The 27,682-nt window shown below is 39.6% G+C and overlaps 1 protein-coding gene across 3 annotated transcripts in view; it reads left to right on the forward strand.

The window, feature by feature from the left end:
• The window catches only part of disp1 (dispatched homolog 1 (Drosophila)), a 116,462-nt gene that overhangs the window by 25,478 nt on the left and 63,302 nt on the right, over nucleotides 1-27,682 (forward strand). For 2 of the 3 annotated variants that reach the window (XM_057822746.1, XM_057822749.1), the window contains one exon: nucleotides 1,642-1,710. The gene's annotated coding sequence lies outside the window, so the exon portion shown is untranslated. Of the gene's footprint in view, nucleotides 1-1,641; nucleotides 1,711-8,627; nucleotides 11,178-27,682 lie in introns of those variants that run through there. The other variant, XM_057822748.1, reaches the window with a different exon arrangement.

Below are 27,682 nucleotides of genomic sequence, written 5' to 3' on the forward strand. Positions count from 1 at the left end.
CAAACTGAGTGTATGACCTGGATAAAGTTTGCTATCTACAGTATGTAGTTTGTAATTTGATTGTAATTGCTTTTGTAAGTCAAATCACTCTACAAACAAGCAGATTTGAATTCAGTGATGATGTGGGGTCACATTGCAACTTATTATGCAAGTACATGAGCAACATTAGTGTATAAGAGCTACAGTGGTATGAAAAAGTATCTGAACCTTTTTGGAATTTCTCACATTTCTGCATGTAATCACCATAAAATGTCATATGATCTTTGTCAAATCACACAGATGAAAATACACTGTCTGCTTTAACTAAAACCACTCAAACATTTTTAGGTTTTCATATTTTAATGAGGATAGCATGCAAACAATGTCAGAATGGGGAAAATAAGTAAGTGAATCATCACATTTAATATTTTGTAATAATAATAATATCAGCTTAATACAAATCATTGATCACAGGTCTTCAGACAGCTCTTTTGACCGAGCCATGATGCACATCAGACAATGCTTCTCATCAAGACAATTCTTACCAGGTGTGTGTTTTATAGTGGGCAGGGCAGCTTTAAACCACTCATCAGTGATTGGGCACATACCTGACTTAAATTGTTTGGTAAAAATTGGTTTCAATTGCTCTTAAAGTCTCCTTAGGCAGAGGGTTCACTTATTTTTCCCGCTTCTGTCATTGTTTGCATGCTATCCTCATTAAAATATGAAAATCTATAAATGTTTGGGTGGTTTTAGTGAAAGCAGAGCAGACACTGTTTTTACATTTGTGTGATTTTGACAAAGCTCAGATCACATTTGATGCTTTTATGCAGAAATGTGAGAAATTCCAAATGCTGCCGGTTATGACGTGCAAAGCTTAACTCATTCACTGTCATTTATGACGATAGATGTCCAATCCATTTGAACTGGGAATACTGGCAGTGAATATTTCAGTACCATTAACGGGGATAGATAGCAATCTCATTTTGACTGGGAGGGTTGGGGTACACAAATGCGGAAAACAAAGTTTAACCTCAAAGCATACAACAACCGAAAGTGTTCAAGGGTTTATTAAAGCAACACTAGGGAACTTTCAGTTTTGGTCGATTTTAGCGGTGCAGGTGGACAAAAGCAGTAGAGTTTTGCCTTAAGGAAGACTACATTTCCCATGAGGACAGAATTGTAAAATCCTGATCTCCCGGTCGCCTCCAGTTGGATTGAACGACATTTCTGTTTCCAGCGGCTGTGTTAAGGATGAATAGTGATGAGGTAATCGTTCCAGTTGTGGCTAAACAATATGTATGTATGACGATGTTGAATATAAGAAACATTCGATTTTGAACTGTATTCCCCCGCCGCCAAAACACGCGATCACAGAAAAGGGGGAATCAGAAAATGGGTCCGTGACAGAAGGTCGACGGGGATCAATACTAAAAATTCAAGGGGAGACCAAGGTGGTAGGCAGAGAGCCAATAAGACAATAAAATAAAACACTCAAATACTTGCACAAAGTAGAGGAATTCAAAACGAGCGCAGCAGATGGACAAAACTACGGCGAAACTAGCAAATGCAATGTGACTTAAAAGTACAATGTGTCGAATGGCGACCAGCAAGTTAATATCTCGACTAGTCTAAACTTATTGTTGTTTCCCTCTTTCTCAGTTTCTATGAGGAGTTTGGACATCGTAACCCATGAATAAATTCCAAGCATGGTGCCAAATCACCCCACAGGTAAGGCTTGAAACACTCAGCCAGTATTCCATAAATCAGCTATGCTTTACCTCTCAAATAGTATCCATAAATTCTGCAATTGTAGCAACTGTCAGCCAAGTATTTCTAATAGTAGTAGTAGTTGTGGAGCTCACTATGGACGTCAAGGTGTAATACTGAAAATATGGCAGCAACGTGACATGATGAAGTGCAAAGTTTGGTTGGAAAGGCCACCTCAAACTGTGTAAAATGTAAAAGATTTGTGTGTGTGTTTGGGGGAAAAATAGCATACTTAGGGGATATTTTTTAATGTTTGTCTTTTTTTTTAAAGGCTTGAAATTAGAGTAAACCCTTTACTTCATCTGCTATTCAGGAACCACTTCTTTGAATGAGAGACATCTAAAAAAATTCACCAGTACACTAGTTTGGGTCATGGTTTTACAGGGTTTTCGAAGTTGACATTCGGAAATTTACTGAGACGTTTTAAATGACGTCCTTTTCTCTAACAATGTGTCTTAAATAGCGCAGTTATACATACTAGTCCTTCTCAAAAAATTAGCATATGGTGATAAAGTTCATTATTTTCTGTAATGTACTGATAAACATTAGACTTTCATATATTTTAGATTCATTACAAACAACTGAAGTAGTTCAAGCCTTTTATTGTTTTAATATTGATGATTTTGGCAAAAAAGTCAAGAAAAAGCAAAAATCCCTTTCTCAAAAAATTAGCATACTTCATCCGACCAATACAAAAAAGTTTTTTTAATACAAAAAAATCGACCTTCAATTAATTATATCAGCGATGCACTCAATACTTGGTCGGGGATCCTTTTGCAGAAATGACTGTTTCAATGTGATGTGGCATGGAGGCAATCAGCCTGTGGCACTGTTGAGGTGTTATGGAGGCCCAGCCAGGATGCTTCGATAGCGGCCTTAAGCTCATCCACAGTGTTGGGTCTGGTTGTCTCTCAACTTCCTCTTCACAATATCCCACAATTTCTCTATGGGGTTCAGGTCAGTAGAGTTGGCTGGCCAGTTGAGCACAGTCATGCCATGGTCAGTAAACCATTTACCAGTGGTTTTGGCACTGTGAGCAGGTGCCAGGTCGTGCTGAAAAATGAAATCTTCATCTCCATAAAGCTTTTCAGCAGATGGAAGCATGAAGTGCTCCAAAAATCTCCCAATTGCTAGCTGCATTGACCCTGCCATTGATAAAAGACAGTAGACCAACACCAGCAGCTGAAATGGCACCCCAGACCATCACTGACTGTGGGTACTTGACACTGGACTTCAGGCCTTTTGGCATTTCCTTCTCCCCAGTCTTCCTCCAAACTCTGGCACCTTGATTTCCGAATGACATGCAAAATTTGCTTTCATCTGAAAAAAGTACTTTGGACTACTGAGCAACAGTCCAATGCTGCTTCTCTGTAGCCCAGGTCAGGCGCTTCTGCCGCTGTTTCAGGTTCAAAAGGGGCTTGACCTGGGGAATGCGGCACCTGTAGCCCATTTCCAGCACACGCCTGTGCACGCAGGCTCTGGATGTTTGTACTCCAGACTCAGTTCAGTTCAGTTTCAGTTTATTCGCACATCATCAAATACAGTAGATAATCATACGCTAGCAGTTCACATGTTAAGATGGGCGAATAGGACACTCCAAAGAAGCTATTCAAAGCTTTTAGCAGGGGCCCAGTTAGACAACACACACATACACACACACGCAGGCACACACACAATTAACTGTGGACAATTTCAAAATTTTGGCTACATTGGATTTGGTAAGAGACACCAGTAGTGTTATTCAAATAATCAGCATATTATATATACATTGCTAGGAGATGAGTTTTGAGTTTTTTCTTAAAGATGGAGATGGAGTGTGACATTTTAAGTGTTTCATCCAATTCATTCCAAATCTGTGGTCCTTTGCACACAATGCTAAAGCTTGTACACTTTAGCCTTCGTTTTTTCCCTGTGATTTGATGTTTTCTTCTGGTAGTGTATGTGTGTTGAGGAGTACAGACTGGGACGAGGTCACCTAATTCATAATTTAGTCTATAGATAATCTGATACATTACACAAGCATTTTGGTAATAGTTGTGGTCTTTAAGCCTCAGGAGGTGGTGGCGGTGAAAAATTATTTTAGTTGGAGCATTAAACTCAGACCATGTTAGGGCACGTATAACTTTTTTCTGTAGTATTTCAAGCTTTTTTAAATAAGTTGGATATGTGTTGCACCATATGACATTACAGTATTGTAAGTGTGGTTCAGATAAAGATTTATACAAAATGAGAAGTGCAGAGAGTGGAAGATAGTGTCTCAGTTTAAAGAAAAGAGCAGCATATCTTGACAGTTTATGTGTAAGATCATCAATATGTTTTCTAAAATTAAGGCACTCATCAATATGGACTCCCAAAAATTTTGTAGAGTCGACCCTTTCTATGTTTTCTCCGTTTATATTTAGGCAGATTTGTTTAGTGGCTTGTTTTATATGAGAGCGAAACACAATGTAATTTGTTTTATTGATATTTAGAGATAGTTTATTACATTTTAACCATGTGTCTATTTTCTTTAATTCACTATTTATGATTTGCTCAAGTGCAATTGGATTTCACTGTTTCTGCAGGTCCCCCAAGGTCTGGAATCGGCCCTTCTCCACGATCTTTCTCAGGTGGGGCACCTCTTCTGGTTGTGCAGCGTTTCCTGCCACACTTTTTTCTTCCCACAGACTTCCCACTGAGGTGCCTTGATACAGCACTCTGGGAACAGCCTTTTTGCTCAGAAATTTCTTTCTGTGTCTTAGCCTCTTGCTTGAGGGTGTCAATGATGGCCTTCTGGACAGCAGTCAGTTCGGCAGTCTTGCCCATGATTGCGGTTTTGAGTAATGAACCAGGCTGGGAGTTTTTAAAAGCCAGAGGAATCTTACGCAGGGGTTTTGAGTTAATTCATTGATTCAGATGATTAGATTAGCAGCTTCTTTAGAGTACCTTTTCATGACATGCTAATTTTTTTAGATAGGGATTTTTGTTTTTCTTGACTTTTTGACAAAATCAATATTAAAACAAAGGCTTGAACTACTTCAGTTGTGTGTAATGAATCTAAAATATATGAAAGTCTAATGTTTATCAGTGCATTACAGAAAATAATGAACTTCATCACAATATGCTATTTTTTTGAGAAGGACCTAATTATACTGCATCTATATATACTATCTATGCATACTTGTTCGTGTTATTATTGATATTTGACCATTGTGTTTCAGTGGGAGTGTCAGATATTAACTTGAATAAGTTCAAAATGACAAGATTGCCACCATCTCAATGTAATCTTGTGCTCCGCTAGGCCACTGCTTTTCATTGTCTTAACAAGTACAAATTGTGAAGTAGCAAAAGGCTGGTGATTTAAATCGGCCGCAGAGGAGGACCTACTGTGGACTAATTTCAGGGTTTTGGCCCGGACATAGATTTAAGCAAAATCTTAATGCTTTGTGGTTGTACCTTTACTGGCAGCACGCTCTCATACCAGCATTGTTTCTGTTGAGATCACTTCCATCTAACTCCCACAGATTGGGACAAAGCGAGTGTTTGGTAGATCAATGTAAACATAAAAAAATAGTAGGTAGATAAAACAAACCTGTATTTAAATCTGAATGCCCTTAAGCTTGTTGACTCAAAAAGCATGAAGCAGTCTGTAGTATCCAGTGATCCCTCCCAAGCTCCGTGCCTGCTTTCTGCTTAGCAGCTGTGTTGACTGTCTCATGCATGGGAACCCCAGATCACTAGGCTGACTGTACAACTGTGGTGAGCCTGGCAGCCATAACATCACACAAAAAGCAACCTTTTCAACTTTGATCATGCGGACTTGTAAAATACTGTAGGACACTCCTCCAATGCCTCGGGACCTCCACCAGGCTTTATTTGTCTAATGAATGGTTTGTAATGCTTATACAGTTTCAGTAATCTTGAAAATGCCTCTGACGGTCACCATGTTTACTTCATTAAACCTGTCAGCTGCAATGGTTTTGGGATGATGTCTTTTTTTTTTAATTTATGGGCTCTATTTTGGTTGACAGCACATCTGTTGTGGGGCCCCAAAGCTGGTGTATCCTTGCGCAACGCTTGCTGTGTGTTTTGCCAATTTGGCAATCCGATTGGCGTCAAGCTGGCTCTTACATTATTATGCAGCAAGAGATTGCACAGATGCAGATCTTTGAGATTTGCTGGAGTGGTGACAATTCGGTGGTAGAAGCTCCACGTAAACCTTCACCTGTCGGATCACATCTATGTAGCTATCACCGTAGTTTAGACATAATTTGTGGAAAAATAGTTGCTAGAATGGTTGAAAAAGTCTTTTTTTTTAAACGGACCAGAGTTTTTTCTCAGATAGTCCGCTTCATTTTGGAAATGTGAACGTGCATCGAAACTCTAGTTAGGACCAAACAAACGAATTGTGGTCCGCTCACAATCGTGGGTCTCGGTCCGCTTTAAGCGTAACCTGATTCAGATTCAGAGCTTTATTAGTCATTGACACCAGCTCTCACAACAGATGACAACGAAATTCCCTTCGATGAGTGAGCATCGGGCTTCTGGAGACCTTCCGCGCCGCCAAGTTCTCGCTCTTCTTCAGAAATTAAAGAGCAAGTTACAAGTAGAGCAGGAAAAAGAGAAGAAGAACGTGCTTTGCTTGTGAATGCAACTGGAGCAGGGTGCGCTTTTGCTACTTTACGTGAAGCGTCACAGCGTGGAGCTATGGTGCTCCAGGATGTGACGCTACATGTAGTGCATCCTTGGAAGCGAAAGTGCAGTGCGCACGCTACTCAAAATCAACAATAGCAAGAGGACAGATGATTAACCGTGGACAAATATTGTTGTGCTGCGCTAAGCAGTTGCATTTGGTACACAGAATTGGATTCTAATGTGGCGGTTTTGTTTTGCATGCTGTTCCTGAATGCGGCGTGTGAGAGTTGAAAGAGAGGCGGGATACTTTCTATGTTCTGTTGTTGTTGTTGGTTTCGCCTACGGCGGACAGTAGCCATCTTGTGTTCCACAAGTCCTAAAAAAAAGGATTAAAAACCTGACGAATCAGGCCACTTCCTTGTCGTTGTTACAGTATTAAGGAAACAAATGCTAGCACCAGAGTCTCAATTTTTTGGTTGTTTGCCTCTTTTTTCCGGCAAGGATGAGGTGAGCGGGGAATTGTTCGGTTGGTGCAGTGTGAATGCTGAACATTTTCAAAAAGTCATTTGCAAGTGTTGTTGAGAGGTAGCTCGCCAACTGGACCGTGGTACCCTTGGTCTAATGTGAAAGTTCACTAAATGCAGCAACATGATTTCTAAAACTTTTCACAATGAAGACACATTGCTGTTCTTGTTCTCTTGCACTGCTGACACGTGTACATCAAACTAAAAGTAGCACATACTTTACATTTAATTTGGACTTCAAAAAGGCTGTAAGGGAGGGGAAACTGGGGATGTCACAGATGTGGCTATACTTTTCCCAGATCAAGACAGGGCCGGTAAACTCAGACTTTAGGTGAAGACACTTCACATTGGTCTATGAAGCATGAGATATGTATTTAGAATGCATGCTTTTTTCTAAGCTTGAGAACGATAAACTGATACGACAGGATACCCGGTTTTACAGGTGAGAGATACGACTGTATCGATAGTAAAAAGTTACCATTCGACAGTAATCAACCATTAAATATTCAAAGAACCGTTAGTAGAGATAAGATTTGGCTATCGCAAGCACAAGAATCGGCTACTAGTGCCTAGTACAATGTGATAATAATTTAGCTTTTACTTCTCATGCTGCACTTGTGTCATACACCACACAGCGCACTTAGAGTGTGACCACACGCATGATATAATATGGACAAGCGCCACTCACAGTTGTGGTCGCCTCAACTTCCCATCATGCATTTCGACAGAACCGCTAGTAGTCGCCGTCATTACCCGATCGTCACGGGCATGTCATAACAACGCAAGAGCTAACAAAACCACTGTAACGCACGCTCCGTAGCGTTTTCTTCACAGCCCAAAACGAAACTAGTAGTGGCAATGAAGCATCGTGCTAAAACAATGTACAGTTTGAGCACCGACGCAGGTAAGGGCGGCATATTGTGTCCACGAAATGCAGTCTACTTGAACATGAACATGTGGATCAGTTGATCTCTGAACTCCCAAATGACGATGCTGGACGTCCGTATAATTTGCTGAATCAATTTCGTCCTCGATACCAAACAGGTTCGCATCGACATAAATAAATTATAAATAGGTGCTTTTACAGCAATGACGTGACACAAACGGTTAGCATGCGTTCGCTAGCATTAGCACATCGTTCAAACAACCACACAACTGGCTCTAAGTGTCCGATCGCGGGTGGAAAACACACAACAACAACAACAGAAAAGATGATACACACAGGCGTTGCCTCTGTAGAGATATTTTACAAGTATAAACAATGAACGTAGGTTCGCAGCCGTGTTTCTCTCTCGCTAACTCGCCCACTCACTCACAGCTACGTAGCTGTTGGTCTTCTTCTGGCGTGTGAGCGCTCTTCTTCATGTAAACAAGTGCGACTGCGCCCCCATGTGGGCGTGAAACCGATACAAACTAAAAGCATGCATTTCAATATAAAAAAGTCAATAATACAACTGAACACACATTGCCAAAGGCAGAACGCGAACTCGGCCATAGCTATTAAGGTGTTCAGTTAACTATAGCATAAAGAACATGCTAACAAGTTTACCAAACCATCATTGTCACTCCAAAACACAAACATAACATGAAATGATATCATAATCAATGTTCCCTCTAATTTTTTATGTGTCTGAGCAAACACACCTGCTCTCTGAGCACACTGCAGCCCACGATGAGCAACATCAGATGTGTACCGTATTTTTTGGAATATAAGTCGCACCAGCCAAAAAATGCGCAATTAAAAGTTAAAAACATATGTGTCGCACCGGCATATAAGTCGTATTTTTGGGGGAAATTTATTTGGTAGAATCCACCACCAAGAACAGACATGTCATTTTGAAAGGCAATTTAGAATAAAAATACAATAGAGAACAAAAGGCTGAATAAGTGTACGGTATGCTAACATTACATGACTCATAAACAACGAACTGAGAACATGCCTGGTATGTTAATGTAACATAGCTATTTAGAGTTATTCAGATAACTATAGCATAAAGAACATGCTAACTAGCAACAATGATATAATAATGTGTGAATAAGTTCACATACAGTATAAGTCGCGCCAGAGTATAAGACGCACCCTTTGGCAAACTATGAAAAAAAAATGCGATTTATAGTCTGTAAAATACGGTACATGGCGGCCACACACCAGTATCACGCCTTTTCACGCCTATTAGCATTTCTACTGCCCGTAAATTATCTAGTATTAAGAGCATTTAATGATTAATATCCATAATATAAAATATCTTTATAAATGTCACTAGAATACACACCAATTTGACTTAAATTGTACCTTATTTTTCACATTTTAATATATAGGACTAGCATTTGGTGTACTGATATGTCAGTGCTCTCATCTACTATCGGTGTATGCCAGGGTGCATTTTTAACACTGCACATGGTCTCGTTCTCCACTATCTCATTTATTGAGTTTACAAATTCAAAGGCATAGTTTTACTTCGCCAGCTTTCTTGTATACTTACATACTTTGCCATGTGATTGCGGATTTGTTGAACTCACACCATTGACGCATTCATTTCGATGGCAAGTAAAATATCGTCAATGAGAACTTCAACTTGCTCTGGGTCAAATTTTGTTTTGTGGGACAGCTCGTTTCTCTTCTGTCGGTTTTTTAAAATTCTCCTGCAATAATGTACCAATCGCCTGTCCCATCTTGAGTCTTCGTAATTTTCAACAGCTTTCAAATGACTTTTCTGCTGAATATGACACTTGAGGTAGTCCAACTTCCATTCAGTCCGCATTTTTCCCTCTGAAAACTCACTTGGTACTTTGGCTTCGTGGCAAATATCACACAGTTTCACCGCTTGTTCGTCTATTTGCACATGCTCCGACAGCCACTCCATCTTATATGAACCGCATTTCTTTTTTACTTTGGCTTGGTGAGTGGATGTGTCGCTGTCCGTTCGTTTCGCGATGATAAGGGGATGGCCTTTGCGTCTCTTAACTACACCGCGCGTGTAGGCTGGGCAATACACAAGCAATGTCAGTGCTATGATTGACTGCGTAGCGGAAGTAAACCTTATCGTATCATTTGCTGGACACCTGTCACTCACCGAGTTACAACGCAATTAATACGTTTCTGTTGATTTTTTTTTTGTGTGCAGCATATAATTTCTTGTGCGCAGAGCAGGTGCCAGCAGTGCGCGATTGCGCACGCGCGCAGTTTAGAGGGAACATCGATCATAATGTGTTAATAATTTCACACATCAGTCGCTCCTGAGTATAAGTCTCACCCCCAGCCAAACTATGAAAAAAAACTGCGACTTATAGTCCGAAAAATACAGTAATTGAATTACTGCACTTTATTGTTGTCTGTCACTGGAGTTATATTTTATCATCAATCCCATCCAACAAAATGACGGTCATTTAGTAAGCCTTTTTTTTTTTCATAAAAAAATAAAATGAAATTTTGTTGTTTAATTTTGCGATTAGAAATGTAGTCTTTTTTATGTTTAAAATACTGTACGAACACACACAACAAATGTTTACTATCGTATCGTTTTCACTCTGTATCGAACCGTATCGTTCTTAAACTGTATCGAATCGTATGGAATCGCTCGCCCTTAAAAGTGTATCGTTTTTTAATCGAATCGTAGCCTGTGTATCTAGATACATATAGAATCGGCTTCATGCCAGAGATTCCCGAATCCCAACCCTACTTTTTTCCCTCTATTGCATTGTCTGGTGTTGTGATTCATTTGTCACTGTTGTCCTCTGACTGCAGCTGGTGGTCTGGCATTCAAACTCTTTGTCACAAGGTTTTCTTTCTTCTCACTTTTTGATGTATTCAGGTCTGTCTGCTCCTTACTCTCTCTCATCACACTCCATCCCTTCTCACCAAATCTAGCCGTTACTGCCTTTTGATTTACAGGACAGTATATCCCTGTACTGGGCAGTCGTGTATTGTGATTTTAAATGCCAGTGTGGAAGGAAAAAGATCCTGCTAGACTGGCAGCATCTCTGACCCCTTTTGTCACAATGGGTCCCTTTCCCCTCCCACTCGTTTCCCTGCCAAGCTGGGAAGAGTAAATATTTATCAGCCGCTGCAACAATGGCCATCTCAGGGGGGAAAGAGACTTCGACCACTGCACGTGCAAAGCTAGTGTTGGGTCAGAGCCTTAAAGATGGTTTGTCATAAGGTTTAGATGAAGCTTCCTAATCATTTCCCTCCCAAGACTTTGGATTTGTGTATAATTGGATTATGAGGAGTTGGATGCATCAAGAGAAATATTTGCACCAGGAAGCTGTAAAAGGAAAAATCTCCCAAGAGTAAGCATGCACTTTTTAAAATCCATTTCACTTTGTCCTTCTTCCAAATCAAATCTAAGACAAAATATTTCTTACTTGTAGGTTTGATGCACCTGTTACAACACATTTGTTTTGTTTGTTTGTTTGTTTGATTTTTAGACTTTTGACATTTATTGTTGAGCTAAATTGAACTACAGTGGTACATCTACACATTAATTTAATTCGTTCCAAGTCCTGGTTTGTAAGTCGAAATGGTCGTATGTCGAGCGGGATTTTCCCATAAGAATACATTATAATTCCATTAATTTCCATTTCCAAGTTCTGAAATAATTGAATAAAAATGAACTGTTTTGCAGCTGAGTGTGTTTAATCACCAAGTTGGCATTGTCCTTGAAGACGCTACAATATGTGCTCGTCTGTCAATGTTCATTTGAAATAGTTGCAAACTTTTATTTATTTATTTTTGGAGTGAAATGTTTTAATTTTACAGACCAGTGTTGTTTTCTTTAACAATGAGAACATTGAAAATATTTCGTCAGCGAACAATTTCTTAATGACGATTACGTCATGATGACGTGCTGAAAAGTGTCTTGGGAGGCTAAAACATAACGAGATGGATGCCAGTTGTTGTCTGATGACACGAGAACAAGATGAAAATTCGCCATAGTTTCCGTCATAAACTGTACATTGCGGCAATTAAGTGTTTAGTCAACCACTAATTGTGCAAGTTCTCCCACTTGAAAATATTAGAGAGGCCTGTAATTGTCAACATGGGTAAACCTCAACATGGGTAAACCTCAACCATGAGAGACAGAATGTGAAAAAACCCCAGAAAATCACATTGTTTGATTTTTGAAGAATTTATTTGCAAATCATGGAGGAAAATAAGTATGTGGTCAATACCAAAAGTTCATCTCAATTAGTGATGCACGATAATACATTTTTCAACCGATACCGATAACCGATAATTTCCTCCTCATTCCAACCGATAACCGATAATGTCAAGCCGATAATTCTATTAAAAGATTTATGTCAAAATTTTAAAAGTAAACACAAAAGAAAATAATACTGTGCAAAAATATAATTTATTGCTCTTTTTTTTAACATAAAATATGAACAAGTCGTCAATTCAAACATCTAAATAATGAGAGATTGTCTGACATTGTGTAATGGTAAACTTTTGGCAACAATTACTTACAGAGTAAATACCTAAGTTGCACAAAAATGCCTTTAAAAGTAAGCCCTTCCTAACATATATAACATTAATACACTGCAAAACACACCTCCTTAAAACTAGTCAGTTTTAAGTGTAAATCTGTTGGCAATAAGTGAAATTATCTGCCATCGCTTCAAGTGTATTTCTCTCAGATTTCTTGGAAGAAAAATAGCTAGCTGAAAATAATCTTAACAGCCTTGTTTTAAGCAATACATTATTATACTTAATCCTAAAAAAAAAATAAATAAATAAAACTTGGAAGAAAAGATTTTGAATAATATTTGTGGCTACAGAATGCTGATTTAAGAATTTGATTATCTACTGTGACTGTAATTGATCAGAGAAATAAGTTAAATAATTTGAAAAGTGATTGCTAATGTTATATGCTTTGTTGCACACTGTGAAAATGATTTACTCAAAAGAGCGAGATGTCATGTACCCATTCTGCAGCGCTTTGTTTACATTTGCGGCTTTCACGACATTTGCTTTACAGCAGCTAAACTGATACACGGCAGTACTATTTGGACGGAGTTGGAGCTCGCATCTGCGTGCGTGTTGTTTTGTGCCTGAGTTTTGTTAAGCCGAAAATAAAGGCAGCGTTACAAAGTCATCTGACCGCTCGTCATTTTACATACTGAATGCATTATTGACTGGCTGACTTCGTTTTCTCCATGTTTAAATTATCATTTAACCACTGTGCCGTCATGATAAGCTTGCTTACTGGACATCACTTTTTCATGAAAAACGGTGGTCGTATAAACTGCATTATTTTTTTATCCAGGGCTTTGGTTCTCGGGTCATTTAGGTAAAATAAACCCCCCCAAAAAACGTGTCTTGTCTCGGCGGCAGCTACGTTTGTACCGGATAATCCGCCCGCCCCAGCTGGTTCGCCGCGGCGTATTCGGGTCCTGGCTCTGCTCGCACGTCGTGGGGGAACGCTCAAGAAACCGGGGTGTTCGCCGGAGGTCCCGAAGCCGGGGAGCCGGGCTCGCCCCGCCCCGCCTGCGGCGAGGCGGCAGCGGCCTGCCGGACCAGCCAGAGCGGCAGGCTCCGTCGGAAGACGGCTACTTGCTGACTATCGGTCTCCAGTCGTGCCGGTGTTTAGCCTTAGATGCGAATTTACCACCCGCCTTGGGCTGCATTCCCAAACAGCCCGACTCTGTATTGTCACAAGCCCCGTAGTTTAGCTTGTGTTTACAATAGCCTTAGCATTCCCGCTTGCAGCAGCCTCGTATTCGTTCCAAAAATCTTTGTGATGCAGTTTTAAATGGCTGCTGGGTTAGTGGTTTTGAATGAGGACGCTTTCTTTCTGCCTCGTGGAACTTCTACGGTACATGTTTCGCAGATGGCGAGAGCGTCGTTTTTTTCAGTAACAGCCGCCATAATATTCAACTACTTCTTGTCGTGTAACTCCACCTCCTCAACCCCTCCTCCCTCAGGGGCTTCAGAGAGGGGAGGAGTTGAGGAGGCGGCGTGCTGAATTTTTCGCTTGCGCACATTTGGAGGCTAAATCAAGTATATAATTATCGGATTGCATTATCGGTTGAATTTTTTTATTATCTGGATTATCTGTGTGACGTCATAATTGCCATTATCGGCCGATAATTATCGGTGACCGATATTATCGTGTGTCTTTCATCTCAATACTTTGTTATGTACCCTTTGTTGGCAGTAACGGAGGCCAAACGTTTTCAAACAGGTAGTTTGAACACTGATATGTTCAAAACCTAATTGCCTGTTTTTTTGTTTTTTTTTAAGATGTGTTGTTAGTTTCAACACAGGAAATGCTGAACTTTTTAAATAAGGATCCTCTGTTGGTTTTTATCCAGTATACCAAGTTGTAGTCATGAATTATCATTGATTTGATCCGGAAACTAATTGCATCGCTCACATTTAGATTACGTAATCCAACATTTATTGGACTTGGAGCAAAATGGGGGAATACTGCCCACCCCCTCAAACTTGAGATCCTTAAGAAAAACAAGTGCCTTCAAATCTAATGAAGCACTCATAAATCAAAAGTCAGTTTAATTACTGGGTAAGGCGAGTCAAAATGGTTAGTAATTTAAAATCAGTCCAGCCCATTTACTATCAATGCTATTATTATTGCTGATTAGCTGCAATTTAACATGAATGAGAAGCACCGTCACCGTACAAGTGGAAAGTGTTTTTCTTTTTGCTTTGTGAACCTGTAAAACGTTGAAAACAACTTATTTGGCAGATGTTTGTAAATCTTGCCATCAGATATCCTGGAAGTTATTTAAAACAACAGCCATCTCCACACTGTGGAAATAACACAGCACAGGTACCCTTGAAATGTCAAACTAATCTTTGATTTAAAAAACACAGACCAAAGCTATCTTTTTTACCAGCTGCATACAATGCTTTATTGTATATCAACTCTTCTTGGATTCTAGCCTCAGTGGTTAAACCCGACAAGGGATTTCTTCTTGGTCACAAAGTCACTGCAAACATCTTTTTTTAAATTTCAGCCCTGCTCTACTGCCAGTTTTCTATTCAAGAGTTGGAAATCCACCAGCCTCAAAACTGCAGATATCATTGCTGTACCGCTGCTCTGACTATTATTATTTATTCAGGAGAGGCTTGAAGACCCAAAGCATGATGTAATTCCTTAAGCCTGTCACTAATGATTTTCCTCTTATTCTTAATGTCTCTTAAAATTAATGCCAGACCATAAGTGGGCCTCCCATCACTTTCAGAGTTTTCTTTGACAGCCATTTTACACTGTAGCTAAATATTTATGTGCATATACACAGAGGTGGGTATTAACGTGTTACATTTACTCCGTTACATTTACTTGAGTAGCTTTTTGAAGTACTTCAAGTACTTCAAAGAGTGGTTTTACAGAAAAAATGTGAGAAAAATGTACTTCTAAGTTTCTATGTCATACTTTTTACTTGAGTAGATTTATGTAGAAAAGCTACTTTGGGCTACACTAGTCGTTACATTTTTTCTCTTTATTCTACATATTACTTTTTTTTTTCCAGAGACGCCAGCAGTGGCCCCATCACTTACACCAATGAGACGTCGCAACGATAATCGCATGACTCCATTATACCAATCAGATTCAAGCTTGCCGTTCTGCGATCAGTCATCACGCCGGCCTCTTCCATAAACGTGGCGTTTTTAAAGCACTTTAAAAAATTAAGTACCTTAATTTTTGGACTATAAAGCACACCTGATTATAAGCCACACCGGCCAAATTTCACAAAATTTTAGAAATAAATCAATATATGCCATACCTGACTATAAGCTGCAGGTGTCCATATCTTAACATTGGATGTTTACATAGACCTTACTTTACACAGAAATATTTGATTGATCAAAAATATATTTATTAACCAGATAAACATGCATCATCATCATCACCAACTCGTGTTGTCTGAATACTTTAAAACAAACTAACTTTAAAAAACAGGCCACTACATATGCAAATAGATAATCCATTTTACCTTTCCTTCTAAACCTGAAGTGGATGAATTTGTCTTAACAATGGTTAACAGCTAGCGTTAGCCCTTATATAGCAACTTTGTTGTAGAATACTGTGGCAATAAAGTCCTCTGAGTGCCAGTTGAAAACAGCTAATCAACGCTAGCTTCGCGTTCTCTTGTTGTAGCAAATAGTGGATGCCCATCCAGTTAAAATTCTTTTTTTTTTTTAGCAGCATGTAGTATCAGATGAAGCCATATTCATCTGTAAAATCCTGCGTTTTGAGTAAGTCTGACGAACCTCTGTCAAGCTTTATTGGTGCTAGCATAGCAGCTGAGAGCTATATCATGGCAAAATTTGGAAAGCCATTCTTTTAAAATATGTCTAATTATCCATTTTTTGTTATTTTTAAAAAGAAAATATGAAGCTCGTTCATAAAAAAAAAAAAAAAAGAAAGAAAGAAAAACTTAAATAAGCAGCTTCCTTATAAAAGCCACGAAGTATAAATGCCGCGAAAAAAGTAGCGGCTTATTTTCCAAAAAATACTGTATTGGACATAAAGTGCTGCCGTCAACATGACTCGACAGCGCTGATTTGAACCTCTCGCCCAGTTTTTATTTGGCACTGATCGACCACGGAGATATCATCCTTTTACGTTTCATTATAGGAAATATGTTTTCTCCACTAGAGGGCACTCATGCTCTTTGGACGAATGATCCTTCATTTCTGTATTTTTTTTCTCTCTCGCCGGAATTCAGTCATTTTTCTGGGGTGTTTTTCTTTGGCTTAATGTGGTTATATAATAGGCTATAGTCGTCTTCTTCAAAGTATAGTAATAACAGTTCATATAGATAAAAATCTAACATCATAAGCAATTACTCACAATGTTACTCATTACTTGAGTACGGTATTCATTTCACCAAACACTTTTTTTAACTTGTACTTGAATACATTTTTTGGATGACTACTTTTACTTGAGTAATGACATTTTGAAGTAACGTTCCTCTTTAGTCAAATTTTTGGCTACTCTACACACCTCTGCATATACACGATTTGGACAAAGTCAATACTGGCAAAAAGACAATAAAGCTAATTTCTACCGATTAATTTTTTAGAGCATTTTGGTTTCAATTGAAGCTGCCAAAACTTTTTTTCCCCCCACTTTAAGATGGAGAATTTAAGCAAAAGGTCCCTTTCTATTTAGCAAGAATGCTGGCAAGCCAAACATGCACACCGTCATGTTTCCATTGCTCATGTTCACATGACTCTATTTGAATCGAGTAATGTCACTCTTGGTGAAATTTAATGCACTAATGAAAACCAAACTATCACATTAAACTGATTAAAACCATACTTTTAAAATGCACATCACCACCTTAATTTCTGATTGCTTTGACATTTTAAAAGCTCAAGTCGCACACGTCCAGACTGTTTAAAAATGAAGTACAGTGGTACCTCAACATACGATGGCATTGATGTCCGACGTGAAATTTGACTCGTCATTCGGCTCGACATATGACGACATGCTCGAAATACGATGATTTATGACAGCGTCACAATCCCGTAAGAAGGACGCACAGCGGATTTTCTTGTGAGAGAAACATGTGTTCCAAGAAGGTTAGTGCAAACTCTCGATTAAAAGGTGACACGCTGGTTCACAGCATTTGCAAACGATGCCATAAAAAGTAAAAAATCTATTACTGGCACCACACGCATAACGAAAATAGAAGACAAGTGCACTTAATTTTTATACTGAGTAAGCTTACGGTTAGCAGCTTAGCAAACGTACTTGAGGTGAACATTTAAAAATAAAAGCACGTCATGTTGAACATGTAGCGATTCCTGGAGATAATCTCGCATACTTCAGATTCTTCACTAAGAATAGATTTAAAATGACACTCATTATGAAAAATCTGATTGGCAATGATAATATGGCATAATAAATGGTCCTTGTCTCTTTTGGTAATTGGATATTACGTTTTGAAACTGGTTTGAAAAGCAGAAAAATGGCTGGTTATTTGGTTTTCGTTTTAAAATGGAAAAATCAACATTGAAATACAGCTTGCTTTTCTTGGAACAAGTAAGGAAAAGTCCCAAAACAGTTTGATTTTTTTACATTTTAAATTCTTCAACCAAAATAGAATTTAGCACGTGACAAAAATCTAAAAATGGTCTGTATATTTGTTTTTAGTTATCGGAAGTTGTCACCCGCAAGAATATGTTCTCATACTGACCGGGAGCTAGTGACAGCTTGATGCCTACACATATGTCTGCCATCCAAAAACATGGTAGAGAAGAAGAGTGTGCAGTTAATAGCGCATAGGTGCGCCTCTCTGACTAGGAGAGGCTCTGCGTGGCTCCTGTTCGCAATTCCCATCCATCGCCTTCTCTGTTTCATCCAAATTATTTATTTTTTTACAAGTATTCCTTAGTTTAACATCCATACATCGTTTTAGTTTACATATATAAATATATATTTATTACAAAAAAGTTAGCGAGAGAGAAGCCCGGCCCGGCCCGACCCGAACGTATTAATTGACATTGAATTGATATCTGGTGACTGTGGAGGCCATTTGAGTACAGTGAACTCATTGTCATGTTCAAGAAACCAGTCTGAGATGATTCCAGCTTTTTCACATGGCGCATTATCCTGCTGAAGGTAGCCATCAGAAGTTGGGTACATTGTGGTCATAAAGGGATGGACGTGGTCAGCAACAATACTTAGGTAGGCAGTGGCGTTCCAACGATGCTCAATTGGTACCAAGGGGCCCAAAGAGTGCCAAGAAAATATTCCCCACACCATTACACCACCACCACCAGCCTGAACTGTTGATACAAGGCAGGATGGAACCATGCTTTTATGTTGTTGACGCCAAATTCTGACCCTACCATCCGAATGTCGCAGCAGAAATCGAGACTCATCAGACCAGGCAACTTTTTTCCAATCTTCTATTGTCCAATTTCGATGAGCTTGTGCAAATTGTAGCCTCAGTTTCCTGTTCTTAGCTGAAAGGATAGGCACCTGACGTGGTCTTCTGCTGCTGTAGCTCATCTGCCTCAAAGTTTGACGTACTGTGCATTCAGAGATGCTCTTCTGCCTACCTTGGTTGTAACGGGTGGTTATTTGAGTCACAGTTGCCTTTCTATCAGCTCGAACCAGTCTGGCCATTCTCCTCTGACCTCTGGCATCAAACAAGGTATTTCCGCCCACAGAACTGCCGCTCACTGGATATTTTTTCTTTTTCAGACCATTCTCTGTAAACCCTAGAGATGGTTGTGCGTGAAAATCCCAGGAGATCAGCAGTTTCTGAAATACTCAGACCAGCCCTTCTGGCACCAACAACCATGCCACGTTCAAAGTCACTCAAATCACCTTTCTTCCCCATACTGATGCTCGGTTTGAACTGCAGGAGATTGTCTTAAACCATGTCTGCATGCCTAAATGCACTGAGTTGCTGCCATGTGATTGGCTGATTAGAAATTAAGTGTTAACGAGCAGTTGGACAGGTGTACCTAATAAGGTGGCCGGTGAGTGTACATAGTGCAGCAGTGGTTGTCTGTCTCCCCCAAGGAAACAGTGATGGCCAAATGAAGCTTTCTTGAAGCAACGAAGCTTTGCAGCAAATTGGTTCAAAGCTTCATGGTGGTTCATTTGGTCAAGTCTTACCATGCCGCTGTCAAATAAAGTGTTACCGGTTAATATCTTTTGGTGTAAATATCCCATAATACAGTGAGTACAGATGCGGCTTATACTCCTGTGCAGCTTATCTATGGACAAATGTTGTTTTCTTGTCATATTTGGTGGATGGCGGCTTATAGTCAGGTGCGCCTTATAGTGCGAAAATTACGGTAGCTTTAAAATGACTCGTTATGCTTAGTGGGTGTGTGTGTGTTTTTTTTTTTAATATTTATATTTTTTAATATAGTTTGTGTTTTATTTAAAAATAACAATTTATTGTATTTGATAGGGAATTTTTTAGGATGTATTGTCACTACATTCGTGATTGAATTGGTTGAAAAAAATTGTCAATAATATCGCATATTGGCAATAATTTTTGAGACAATATATCGCCTACTTAAATTCGTTATTGAGACAGGCCTAACTCCCTTATTAGAACCCGATTCGCTACATTATTATTATTATTAGAGATTGACCGATATGGGTTTTTCAGGAACGATACCGATTATTAGTAGTTAGAGGGGCCAATAACTGATTTTTGCAGGAAAAGTGTAAAAATTGGTGTAAAAAATTGAAAAATGCAAACACAGAACTTCATTTAAATGCCTAAAGCATGTTTATTGACTCACACAAATAGAAAATGATAGCTAATATTAGGGGGTGGCGTGGTTCAATGGTAGAGTACTTGTTCCCCAACCCAGAAGTTGTGGGTTCGATTCTCCCCCCGATGACCTCGTCTAAGTATCCTTGAGCAAGATACTAAACTCTGTAACTCCTGGTGCTGCGTCACCAGTAGGTAGATAAGGATATAGTGTGAAGTGCTTTGAGCGCCTTAAAAATGTGGAAACTGGAGTTACAAGTGTAACTCCATTTAACATTACCATTTAAACAATCAAAAGACGAAGTGAATACTGGTGCAGGAGAGAGAGGTGCGGCCGCATCTGAGCCGAAATAACTCAGTTTTAAATTGACTTTTCATATCGGCCGGGCGGAATAAAAAAAAAAAAGGCCGATACCGATATACGTCAAATTTCCAAATATCGGTGCTGATAATCGGCCCGGCCAATAATTGGTCTATCTCTAATTATTATTCCGATTTGTATTTATAATTTATTTGTTTTGCCATTTGTAATATCTATTTGTAATTGTACCTGCTGTATTTATAAAGGATTTAGCGTAGGTTTTTGGGCTGTGGAACAAATTTATCGAATTATAATGTATTCTTAAGGGAAAATTCTGCTAAACCTATGAATATTTCGACTTACAAACCAGGTCCTGGAAAGAATTGAATTCGTATGTGGAGATACCACTGTACTTTTACATCGATTGAACATCAAAGGCACCTTTTTAAAAGATTTATCAATTCTTGCTGGGAGCATATCGATAACTTTTTGGGCAACAAAGTATCACAGTACATCACTTTTTCTGAGATATTTTCACACCCTCTAAAGGCATAAATGTCTGTATTCAATTATGTTTTTCATATTTAATCAATAATGAGAAGATTTCTAGACAGCACATGATGACTTAGGAAGTGACCAACAAGTCAAGGAAATAGTTGTGGAATGGTTTTATATGTGTTACAGGTGCAAAATGTGGCAACAACTTGTTCACAATGTTTTGAGTGATTTTTGTGAGTTTGTTGAAAAACATCGGACCAGAATGACCATTTTATCCCAATTATTCAAATGGTGCTCATGACACCCAACCTTCCTTCATATTTTCACCTATGTTTGAATGTGTCAGACATTCAAAAGGTTTATGACAGCAGGATGTGATCTCATATCCGCTCGAACCTTTTCAACCACACACAAAAAAAATTTCCTTCGCAGCTTCAGCTAGTTTCCCGCCCTCAGAGGCCTGCAGAGAAATTTGACACGCGAATGTGAAGTTTTATCACAGTTTTCCTTCAGGGCAATGCTAGTCAATAGCTGCTTTTTAGGTCTTGGACATTATGTGTGAAGAAGTTAAATGAAACACAAACTTCATAATCCGTGGCTTTTTCTTTACAGAATTCACTCTGTGTGTGTGTGTGTGTGGGGGGGGGGGTGTATGAATGTAACGTGTATACCAGGTAGTCTCCCTTAGGAATCTGCGATCACGGACTTTACCACAGATTTCAATGCCTTCCGCTGAAATAAAACAGTCCACGGAATACAGGGTGAAGTGCAAAATATTTCATTTTACCTGTAGTTTTCATCTTAGATGAAACTGAATTTCAATATGTTATGTGTAGCAGTGTTTTTCAACCGGTGTGCCGCGGCATGATCGTCAGGTGTGCTGCGAGAAATTATCCAATATCTCATTATTATTTTGTGTTTATTTTTACGTCGTCGGGTGGAGTTGCAGTGGGAAGGAAGGAGTAGGTAGAAAGTTGAGGTCGTGTGCAGATGAGCGAGGTATTGCTCTTGTCGCGTTCAATAACTGCTCGGATTTCTAGCCATCATCTATCTTGATGTCCGTGACATTGTGGACCCTAGCACGTCTACTGAACATCATTTGATTAGACTCATCCAGAGTCAATTTTCACGAAACTGTCCTTTCCATTTTATCCATATGTGACGACAGTCAATCCTCCCCCTGTGTTTCATTCCAACACATTGTCAAGGGCAGCAAGGTGGCTCATGGCTATAAATCTGAGAAGTTCTTGAATGCGACACGAGCAGCTATCCTAAACGTCATCACCAAACGAAACACCCATCGCTTCAAAACAAGTTGATGGACTATTTCGTTCGCCTTTGTGAAAGCACAGAGAAACAGGCAACTTTTTTGAGAAAAGCTACAAAGGTAAATGAGAAAGCCCCCAAAGTCAGTTACCTTGTTGCTGAACTTGTTGCTAGATCCAAAGTCCCGCTCTGTGGCAGGGACCTCAGTACTACCTGCCTGCAAAGCTATTGTCATCGACCTGCTTGGCACTGATGCGGTTAAAGATATTACGAAAGTCTAAAGTCCCCTGTCTGATAATTCTGAGCTTTTCAAGCCTAAAGCCTGAGTTATGCTCCCGCGTTGCAGTGACAGCACAGCGACTACGGCATCATTCAACATTCGATGGTTCTCTGGCCAGGTGACGTGTTGCTCTGTAATTCACCGCCAAGCCATTAGAGGGAGGTGGCGTTATGTTTGTAAGGTTTTGGGGGATGCTTGTTGTCTACCTTTTGTTTAGTTTAACGGAGAAAAAAATGAATAAACAATGCAAGATGGAACGTTTGAATGTGGATCTTCAGCTCATCAACGGTGAGTAAATGTTGATCATACAAATGTTGAGGCGCAGGCGACGCAGAAGACGGTTTCGAGGCGGTCTGTCCAACTTTTGATGCTGCATAGAGTTCTAGCCTCGGGTGGAAACCAGCTAGCTGTGGTGGCTAGCTTCAAACTGGCGTCGAGCACTGCATCCAGCGTTTTGTCCGAGGTCTGCAAAGCCCTCCAGCCCGATTTGTTTGCCGTGTCCTACAATCGGCCAGGGGGAAGCCATAGCAGATTTCTAGCGTCTATGGAACTTCCCCAACTGCGTTGGAAGCCTTGATGTTAACGTTATCATGAAAGCACCGAGGCACTCTCAATCAGTGATGATGTATTGTGTGTGAACTGACTGTAGTTAAAAAATAAACATCAAAACAAGTCTTTTGACAACAAACCTGTTCTTTATTCTTCATATACTTGAAGTGTGACACGTATATACAGTAAGTCACAAACTCACAGCAAACATATGTACACAATAAATGATGAAGTGCACCAACCAAAAATACGACATAAAATGATAAAAAGCTGTCAGTTTTTGGCCGACTGGGTCACCGCTTCGTGTGGCCACTCGATTCCGAACACACACATACTTTTCTCGTGGTTCGTCCATTTTTTTTTTTTTTTTTTTTTTAATTCAATCGCTGGCTGACCTCCAGCCCCATATTTTCAGCAATCTTCTCCCACGAATTGCTTGCCATTTGACAATCTTCATAGTGTCTTGACGAGATATTGTAGAAGTTGTTGTACTTGCTCTTCGTTGATACTCTCGTCGGCTTGGTCCATTTTTGTCTGTAGAAAAATAATGTTTGACAATGCCGGTGATTTCGCGCTGATCCGGAAACAACAGTCTGAGCAGACCAATCATAGTCCATTTCCACCACGTCATACGTGTTGATAGTACGCGAAGGGTCGTAAATCGGGTCTTCCTTGATTGCACAGGTCTGACGCGGAAGCAAAACTCGGCCTTAACTGGTATGAAAAATAAAAACGGAGACGAAGAGCTGTTGATGAAGATTCCTGCCAGGATATCAGTTTTGGGTTCATCTAAACGGGCTCAAGTTTCACACTGAATAAGTATAAAAATGACAAACTATTTTAAAAATAAATATACTGTAAAGAAAGTATTTTGGAACATTTTTGGTTTGTGGTGTGCGGCGAGATTTTTACCAATGTAAAATGGTGCCGTGACTCAGAAAAGGTTGAGAAACACTGATTTATAGGATGAATAACATATCTAGATGTTGTGGTAAAATAGCGCCTGCTACTGGCCCTGCTTGTTATGGATATAGAAAAAGACTGCTTGTTTGTTTGTTTCAGGGGTTAATTTGTGCTGGAACACGCCGGAACAGGATCCGTCACCTCTTGATTTTGGCGTCCCTGTGTTCCGGGACTTATTTGGGCGGATCCTGTACATCTCGTGTGTAGAACATAATAATAATATAAAAACATTTTTTTAAAATGTATTGTATTGTATTGTAACGTTGACAATGAGTCAAACGCTTAGCTACAGCCCCTTTCACATACTCCGAAACACCAGGAATGTCGCGTGATTAACCCGTGTAGCAGTTGTGTGTGAAAACAATTTCCGTGTCGACTGACACGGAGATTACGCGGACATTTCACGGGTCGCGTCCTAGTGTCATCTCCGAAACTTACTCGGGAAGCGGTGTGCGTGAAAGCAGGCGTTAAATTCCAGAGCCACAGCACGATGGCTGATAAAGGTAAATATCATAGCAGGCCGATCGTCACTTCCTCCCTCTTCGCAATAAAACGCAAAGCGGTAAACAAACATCGCAATTATAAACATAGCTAGCGGGAAATAGCTAAATTGAACTGAAAACATAACGAAATTAAAATGTCCAAATATTACGTTCGGGTCGGGCTGGGCTGGGGTTTTCACTCGCTAACTTTCTAAAATAAATATATATTTATATATGTATACTCAAACGATTTATGGATATTAAACTAAGAAATACTTGTTATAAGTAAATAATTTGTATAAAAAAGCAAAGGCGCTGTAAGGTCATTGCAAACAGTGTAAGAGCAGAGCCAGCGCGTGCCATGCCCCGTTGTTAATCATCCCCCCTGTGTGTCTGCAAAACCGCATCTGTTTATTTAAATTTAACAGACTTTTCAAGCCTTATTTCACTGTGTAAATGCATTTAAAATGATCATAAAAATATGTAGACTATTTAAAGATTGAGAAAACTTGTGATTTTTTTCTGCCAACTGAGAATTCGTTGCCAATGACAAGTCTTTTTCGCATTCACAAATGTGATCCTTTTTAATCTTCCCCTTTGTGTGTCCGCAATACTGCAGCTCTTTATATTTAACAAACTTTTCCAGCGTTATTTCATTGTTTAAATGCATTTATAATGATCATAAAAATTTGCAGACTTTTTAAACATTAAGAAAACTTAATTTTTTTTTTTCTACGCACTGAGAATTCGTTACAAAAGACACAGGCATCGTCACAAAGGTGATCACACAAAACGCAACCAGTCCGTTTTCCCAAGCAGCAAGCAGTGCTGTCCAGGTCTGACTGGTGCATCCCATCCTTTTCATCCTTATCCTGAGTCCTCACAAATAAAACATATTCGTGGGGTTGGGGGTTCGGGCTTGAGCCGACAAATAAAATATAAAATTTCGTTATTTTTTTTCGGGCTGAAGTCTACAAATAAAAGATAAAATTTCGGGGGGGGGTTTCGGTCTCGGAAACTACAATTCAAGTTAATTGACGGGGCTCGGGCTGGGTCGGCCTTTAATGCCCGCACCGGCTCGGGTCGGGCTGGATTTATTTAGGCCGTGTTTTACCACTTGCCACAGTCTTGATGAGCTTAAATTGGCTGGAGTTACGACATTGGGAACGCTCCCTCCGGAACAAAACATAATTTGACCAATGTTGTGACAGCAAATGCGACCAAAAATGACGTATATGTCCGGTTTCATAAAATCGCGCCAGCAGCCCTCCCCGCACAGAGAGCGCCAGTGGGCGACACAGGACAAGTCCGTGAAAGGTCCAACCCGCTTCATTCTCGGAACATCTTTTCATGCGTGAAAGCAATGACCAGAGCAAATCTCGCGTCACCTTACACGGGAATTTCCCTGGATTTGTGTCTGAAAAGGGCTGTAGTGATACATTTGGTGATGAGTTCCTAACCATGGATTAATCATCTATAGCCATGTTATATCGTTGACTGTTTACTGTAAGTCCCACCTGTGTTTATATGGGCAATTGCCTGTGCTGTGCAGAGTATATCCTAAATAATTGTAAATTTTTGTCATAACATTTATACCATGGATATTATCTGAAATTGGGGCTTGTAAGTCCCACAGCATGGCAAGTGGGCGTTTGCATTTTGTTTCAGCACAATTTTCTTTGTATTCCGGGACCTGTACCCATCTCATCATCCCTGCGCTGTCATATGTACTTTGCGTTCCGGCACCATATGATTTACAAATTAAGCACTGGTTTGTTTGTTTGTTTGTTTGTTTGTTTTTAATGCTGTCGCCACACGCAAATCCTGACTTGAACACAAATGCAAAATAACAACAGAACTACAGACTTGTAACGGAAGTTAACTTATAACAGCAACAAACACTAGATCTTTATTTGTAACCATTTGCTGGGGGTTTACATGAGTGTTCATGCTCTTGTGTAAAAAAGTTTCCTCGTTCTTTGTTGATGGTCATCCTTTTCACCAAATGTCTCTATCAGCAGGTTTTGTTTGCAGTTTGATCAAACACCAGTACTTGTTCGCGCAAATTAAGATGTCTTTTCCTCACCTTTGCTATTTAGTTTTCAAGTACCCCTCATTTGCAATGCTTTCTTTCTACTGCTTCCTTCTTATACTTGATAAGGACCTTCTGTTTGCTTACCACCTCTTTCGCTATCTTTTTTCGGGTCAGTCCCTCCCACCTTATTCTCCCTCTGAAGGACAAGAGAAAGAGGATTTCTTATTGAGCCATGTCCTGCACCAGACATGAAAGTGGCTCAGGCCCCCCCGGAGGGGAAAAGGCGGGGAGAGTAGAAAGAGTGAATGTAAAATTCTCAAGAATAACAAACTGCTGTGAAAAATAATAAGTCTGATGTTGAAGTGACACAAGTCTGTTCCCAAGTTTCGTACATGTCGTTCTTTCCCTAAATAGTAACAGCAGCTAACTTCAGCTAATGAGAGTAGTGATGTTTGTAACTTGCCCAGTTTTTGCCGTGACTCCAAAAATGGTATGGCCATTATATAAAGCTTTGATTCAGAATGACGTTAATGGAAGAAATGACTCATACCCTGAATGCTTTTTTTCGTCTGCAGTTTTTAATGGTACTTGTATTTTATTAAAGGTGACCTTGCAGGAAATTTCAAACCCCACCCCCCCACCCCACCCACCCACCACCACCTCCACCTCCACCATTACCGCTGTTTCGTGAATAAAACATTAATCAAAATGTACGCGACGTGGTTGATATTTGTCATCTTTGATGTTTGTGATTTGATTGCAATATATTTTGCATGTGAAACTGCTTTGCAAATGAGCAGATTTAATAAAATTTGTGATAGTCTGATTTCACAATGTTTTATTTCGCAAGTACCTGCACATTATGTGCTTCCTACACACCCACGCACAAATGGCCACTCAAGGTCTTGCCCACCGACTTGCTAGAGGTCAAGCATAGCGAAGAATTTCGATATGAAAAAAATCATGGCCTGCCATTAACAGGCATGTAAGTCATTCGAATTTAGAAGACTGGCACTGAATGCTATTGTTTCACTGCCATTAACAGAAATAGACGTCCAATCTTGACTGTCGAATTGGAGTTAGAGTTAAATACCAATATTCAAATTCCATGAAGTCAGCCACATATCACTGAGATATCTGACTGTTTGCAGAGGTAAAAAAAAGAACATTGTGAGCATTTTCAATTCAAATTGTCTTGTTTTTGAT

The sequence above is a fragment of the Corythoichthys intestinalis genome, chromosome 19, assembly GCF_030265065.1.
Source record: "Corythoichthys intestinalis isolate RoL2023-P3 chromosome 19, ASM3026506v1, whole genome shotgun sequence".
Lineage (NCBI taxonomy): Eukaryota > Metazoa > Chordata > Actinopteri > Syngnathiformes > Syngnathidae > Corythoichthys > Corythoichthys intestinalis.